The 6,274-nt window shown below is 38.0% G+C and overlaps 1 long non-coding RNA gene across 1 annotated transcript; it reads left to right on the plus strand.

The window, feature by feature from the left end:
- The first annotated feature begins 1,654 nt into the window (after positions 1 to 1,654).
- Positions 1,655 to 4,177, plus strand: LOC127868124 (uncharacterized). Its single transcript, XR_008043892.1, has 3 exons — positions 1,655 to 1,753; positions 2,687 to 2,835; positions 4,037 to 4,177. It is a non-coding gene; the product is annotated as an uncharacterized LOC127868124 (long non-coding RNA).
- Positions 4,178 to 6,274: the final 2,097 nt, after the last annotated feature.

The raw sequence follows: 6,274 nt of genomic DNA on the forward strand, positions 1-6,274 counted from the left end.
AAAAGTGTGACATCGTGAACAAGATCCTTAAAGACAACACCATTTTAAATAAATTTTAAACAACCAATATATTTTTGTTTACCTTTAAACATGTCTTATTCTAGAGTTCCAAGTGTGGGTCAGTGCCGCCGTTACACAAGCGTCTATAGACTTCAATGACCAGGCGGTTCCGTTGCCGTTGACGATCACGTGTACGGATGGAAACACCGCCATCACGGGAACGTTCAACGTCAATATTGTCGACGAGGTTTGTATGGAACTGTTTAAAAAAGCAATGTTGGATGTTTTTATGGGTTCAGTGCATCTGCGTTAAGTGTCATCCCATAAGGAAATTCGCCAGTGCAATCCGCATATACTACTCAGGGACGACTCTTTCCGCTTTTGTGGATTTCATTTTGTTGAACGGAAGTCTATTCTTCGCGAAAATCTTCATTATGTGGAAAAGTGTCGTCCCTGATTAGCCTGTGCAGACTGCACTTTACGCACATGCAGTAACAGGTTGCAGAGTCAACGGGGTTTGCCGGGTTTTACACATTTTTTTCTCTTGGCGACTTTAGCCTCCGTTGATATCAGTACTTCCGGCGATCGGAACGGCTATCAACGACGGTTTGCAGACGGTCGCCACAATCCTCCACACGTTCAGCGTGACAGACAGCGATGACGCCGTAAACTGCTCCGTGAGAGCGCCGCAAAACGCCCGTTTTGAAGTGGTACTCGCCACTAGCCCAGGTTGTCTGTCGTCGAATTTCAATGTTGCAAAAGTGGCTAAGCAGAAATGAATTTTACTTTATATGTAAAACACATTTGAAATGAATTCTAAGTCAATACCGCATAGTCTCGTGTTACGATTGCAAGTTAAAATCTGGTTTTCTGGAGTAATTTTCTCGTAAGATCTAGATAGGATCCCATTGTCTTAAACTCTTCAAGAGCCGTGCTCTGGGAAAACGGAGCTTAATGCATGTGCGTAAATTGTCTTCTCTGATTAGCCTGTGCAGTTCGCATAGATTAATTAGCCACGATACTTTCAGCTTAAATAATTTTTTTTTAATTCCATAAAAGCCCCGTTTTTGATAGAGGGCTGATCATATTTCACCAAGCAAGAGTCTAAAGTATACCATTTCACGAGTTTCTTTCTCAATCCGCTACAGTAAGAATCTCCTTTCCTCCAGTAGTCAGTAAACAAACAAATGCTCATAATTACTTATTTCGGCGAGTTATTTTTTTTAACCGACCGACGAATTATGCTTGTTTTCAGCGTTCAATATCCGCGTTAAAGCGGGGGCGACGTTAGCGGCCGCCGATGGACCTCACGTCATCAACGTGGATTGTACAGACAGCGTCAACACCGTCAATCACACGTTCACACAGCCAGCCTGTATTAATACGTTAGGCAATTTTATGTTACCCCCAACCCCCCCCCCCCCCCCCCGCAAACAAAGGGTTTATTTACAAGTGAACTGTTACCTATTTCACTTTAGCCGCCGACTTTTGTTATATCATGAATGAAGCGTTCTATCGCGCAATAATGTATTACGTTTATGTTTACCACTGCATTGGTATTTCACTTTAGCCGCCGACGATTGTCTCCGGCATGCCCGGAAGTTCTGCGAGCATCTCTGACGCCACTGTCACACAGACTTGCTTGGGAAATTCACAACTACAGACCCTGATACAACTTGCTCTGTGACGTCACCCGTAGCCTCTGCATATGAGGTCAGGAAAGTGACGTCACCGGCGAATCCTCAACAACCTGGTAGAGAAATCATTGATCATAGTGTGAACGCCTACAATTTTAAGGCTCATGAACCACCACAAGGGTACATTTAGTAATGTTCAATTGGTCATTGTCGGTTCATCGGTTCAGGAACTATATGTACTTAAAAGTACCCGGATATTCATAAGTATACTACAAAGTACCCGTGGTACGGAAAATACATACTAAGTAAGAAAGTACCTAGGGGTATGACCGGATGCCTTTAAGCGTATTTTTTGTACACGGGGTACAGTTAAGTGAACTTAAGAGTACTTAAGAGTACACGGGGTACTTCTAAATTGTAACTGAGCCGACAAAGCAATTGAACCAATAGAAGTCTCATCGTCGACCCGTCCGTTCATTCATCTTTTAATCGCATTTATTTTGCATTAGTATGTGAGATTATAAAACATATCTCCTTCAATTTTAATGTAGCAGGGTTCGGTATAAAGAAGAACTTATACTGCCTTGCATTATGAGCTAGCTTTTATAGCGACGCGGTACCGGGTTCGATCCCCGACCACATTTTAGTAAAAGAGCAGAGCTTTGATTCTGGCAATTCTTTCAAATTAAACATCGACATTCGTGACATTTCACAGATAACGTTTTATATAATATGTAATTGTTTCCTCAGCGAATATCCCAAGCTTGGTTAAATCGCGGCCGCAACTGAGTCTTTTCAAATTTCCTTGTAAACGGCCATCTAATCTGACAGTTTCTTCTTTTGCTATGTCTAACAATGCAGTATGACGTCATTAGTGTGTACAATATTACGTAATATATGTGTACAATATGACATCATGTATGTGTTCAGTATGAGTCATGTTAACGTCATATATGTGAATAGTGTGGATCAGCTTGACGTTATTTTTTGGTACATTATGAGTCATGTCATATATGTGTATAGTATGACGTCATATATTTGTTTAACAGAGTTTGAAGTTTGGATCAAAATCACCGTAACTCAAGCATCTATCGACTTCAACGACCAGACCGTTCCGTTGCCGTTAACGATAAAATGTACTGACGGATACGTCGCGAATGATATCACGGGAACGTTTAACGTCAATATTGTCGACGAGGTTTGTATGGAACTGTTTGAATCAGCAATTTTTTCAGTATGTATATCTATTTATGCATACCTTTCAATACCAACTCTATAAAACAACAACAACACTTTCATGGGCGCTTACGTAATTTAACATAAATGGATTTTAAACTAACATAACAGACGTGGACGTGTCAAGGTCAAAGGTCAAGGACACAATTCATGCTTTTGAAAATATAATTAAGTTGGACCAATGTAGGTTTGTAAAAGGAGCAATTTCGGAAACGTTTCGGAGCACAGTATCAGCGACATGCATTAAGAAATTAAAAGTAAAAGGCACGAATTGATAGGTATGAAATTTCTGTTCAGATTTTTAATGTACTTCTTGACAGATTTTCGTATTAACGTAATATATAATTAAGTTGAATAAGTAACAAAATTATAAGATATGGGACTTTTTAAAAGCATAAACACAAAGAAAAGATAAAATAAGATCGTGCCGTGAGGATCGAACATAAAGGAAAAGATACTGACTCTGTACTTCTGAATCACGAATGCTTGTGAAACTATTACGTAGTTTAAACCATATGTCGGTGACACATTGTTTTGCTTCGACTAACAGCGATTTAAGCGCCTTGTAATTTTTGTACCTATAAACATGCATATACGTTAACTATTTTAATCAAGTTGGGAGATATATCTTGCCTGTTTGAATATTATGAAAACTAACTTTTTGAATAAATGATTTTTTCAATTTTTTTTTTCATTTTTTATTTAAATCTTCATTTCGCCACTTTGAAAAAAATCATTAAATAAATCTATATTAACAATAACCATATTCTCTTTCAAAATCATCAAAAAAAAGTCATGACTAGCAAGCAATCGTCATTTTGTCAGAAGATATATTTTAACGTAAAAAAAAAGGAATTTCACAAGGATGTCCACTTTCCCTTCTATTAATTATATGCATCGTTCTAGAAAACTGGGCTTGTGCGTGAAGTGTTCTACCAGATTAGACTATGCAGTTCGCACAGGCTAAAAAGGGACGCTACTTAATGCCTAAACATAATTCTCGTGAAGAAGAGAATTAATGTTATCGTCTCTGATATGTCAGTGCGGACAGCACAGGCTAACATGTGACGACAATTGACGCGGATGCTTTAAACCCTGTTTTCCCAGAGCAAGGCTCATATACGTATTGCCCATTTAAATTACAGTTAATTGTTTAACTACAGCCCCCAGTGATAACCTTACTACCCTCTACCGGAACTTCCATCAACGATGGTTTGCAGGCGGCCGCGGCGACCATCCATACGTTCAACGTCACCGACAGCGACGACGTTGTCACGTGCTCCACACGAGCGCCGGAATCCACCCTTTTTGAATTGGTAGCCGCAACTAGCCCTGGTACATGGTTTCACAATTACCCCCCACCTTTTAATCGCTTTTTATTAACAGTGTTAACTAATTCTAGTTTGTCGGCATTAAATTTCTTGTGGTATAAAAAACGACATGAAAATGAGCGGATTTTTAATTTCCAAACAAAAACATAAGTCGGACTGTGGAATCGTATATTCGTAACCAAACCACGAAATCAACGATAATTCATGAGTTTCCTTGGCATGCGCGTTGTGTAAAAATGACGTCTCTATAAAAAAGGTGGCAAAATACCCGAGCGGTTTACGAAAAACAAGATTTTCGTTTTTTTAGTAGCATAATAATTTTTGCCATTGCTCTTGATGATTCCAATCGGTTTAGAATATCGATACTTATTAAAGGTTTTGTTATAAAATCGGAATATGACCTTTAATACTGATTTTACAGTAATTGCTAATTAACAGAAACGTCGATCAGAGCCACCGTTTTGTTTTCTATAGTCATTTGTTTAGTGATATAAAGTTGCTTGGATTGCCTTGTCAGTATGTAATAATATGCTCTCTTTTCCTACTGAAATATAAGCCAAACGTTTTCAACACAGATTCAAACAGTTCGTTAAATTCGTGATAACTATATATGATGCGTATAATATTCACAAACAATGTCTGTAATGAAAATGAAATAAAACCACTTTTCTTTTCAGCGTTCAGTATCCGCGTGAAAGCAGGAGTGACGTTGGCTGCAGCTGTCAGTCCGTACGTTATGAACGTTGATTGCACAGATGCCGTAACCGCCGTCAGTTCAACGTTTACCCAGCCAGTCCTTGATAAAGTACGTAATGCTGTTGTGGTATCGAAAACAAAATTGAGTATCCATTGATGTTTGTATAAAATTTAAGAGAATTACATAAGAATTACAAAACTGAAAAATATTTGAAAATTGGTTAAACTTTAGTGAAGTTATGCCAATTTGAACATTAAAAAAATATTGTTTTTTATCCGTGAAATCTTCAAAAATACAATACAAATATCTTACATTGCTGAGCATGTTTTTCCAGCTGAAAATATGATAGTCCTTAAACATGTTATGAAGATTTACAAACATTTCATGCGCAACACTGTCAGGAGGGGAGCTATATTTTAAATTAACAGGACCTAGTTGTTCTCAGGCCTCAATAAAATGAAACTATGATTTTTGTTTAGTCACTATATACAGAGCAGGTAATCACGGGATAGTCAAGATGACTACGTCCATGCCAAGACAGTTATTTTTTGGCGTCTTATACCCTTTATTACATTAATTATTTTTTAAATGACGCTCACTATTCAGCCATATCAGCAAAATGTTTTGCGTTTCATATTAAAATTCGCTGTATATCTTGACTTTACAACAGCCGATTTCCTTAGTGGAGCTGTAATTAGGTCATCCCGCTAAGTTATATGTTTGAGCCGAGATCTAGGAATATGTGATTTAATGCATGTGCGTAAAGTTTCGTCACATATAAGCCTTTGCCGTCCGCACATGCTAATCGGGCACTACATTTTCGCCCCAAACTGGAATTTTGCTCAGAAGAGACGGCATTTTTAAAGAAGATTACAATAAAGGCGGAAAGTGTCTTCCTTGATTATCCTTGTACGACACTCTACGCACATGCGTTAAGTGGATTTTCCCAGAGCGTGATTCGTGTGTTGCATTTAGGGTTTTATGCTTTCCAGTGGTTTATAGAGAAATATCAGTCAATTAAAAATGACAATGCACTGTTTAAAACAGTGAAAGTTACAGTGAAATAACGTTATTGTTTATATGTCGTGATGCCATTATTTTAGAGTAATTCTCCAGGTTAAATACCAAAAAAGTCATTTGTAAGCATAAAATAAAATTTAATTGCTTTGCTGGAAAATCGATTTAAATTCACTCGTGATCATATATTTGTTTATGTGATCAAGCCTGAATTAAAATCCATAATCTACCAGATCCACCAAATATCCTCTATTTCTTTTATTCCGAGTAGCCGCCGACATTTGTATCTGGGATTCCTGGGAATTCCCCTGACGTCTCAGACGACAACGTGATTGCGACGTCACTGGGAAAGTTCA

The sequence above is a fragment of the Dreissena polymorpha genome, chromosome 1, assembly GCF_020536995.1.
Source record: "Dreissena polymorpha isolate Duluth1 chromosome 1, UMN_Dpol_1.0, whole genome shotgun sequence".
Lineage (NCBI taxonomy): Eukaryota > Metazoa > Mollusca > Bivalvia > Myida > Dreissenidae > Dreissena > Dreissena polymorpha.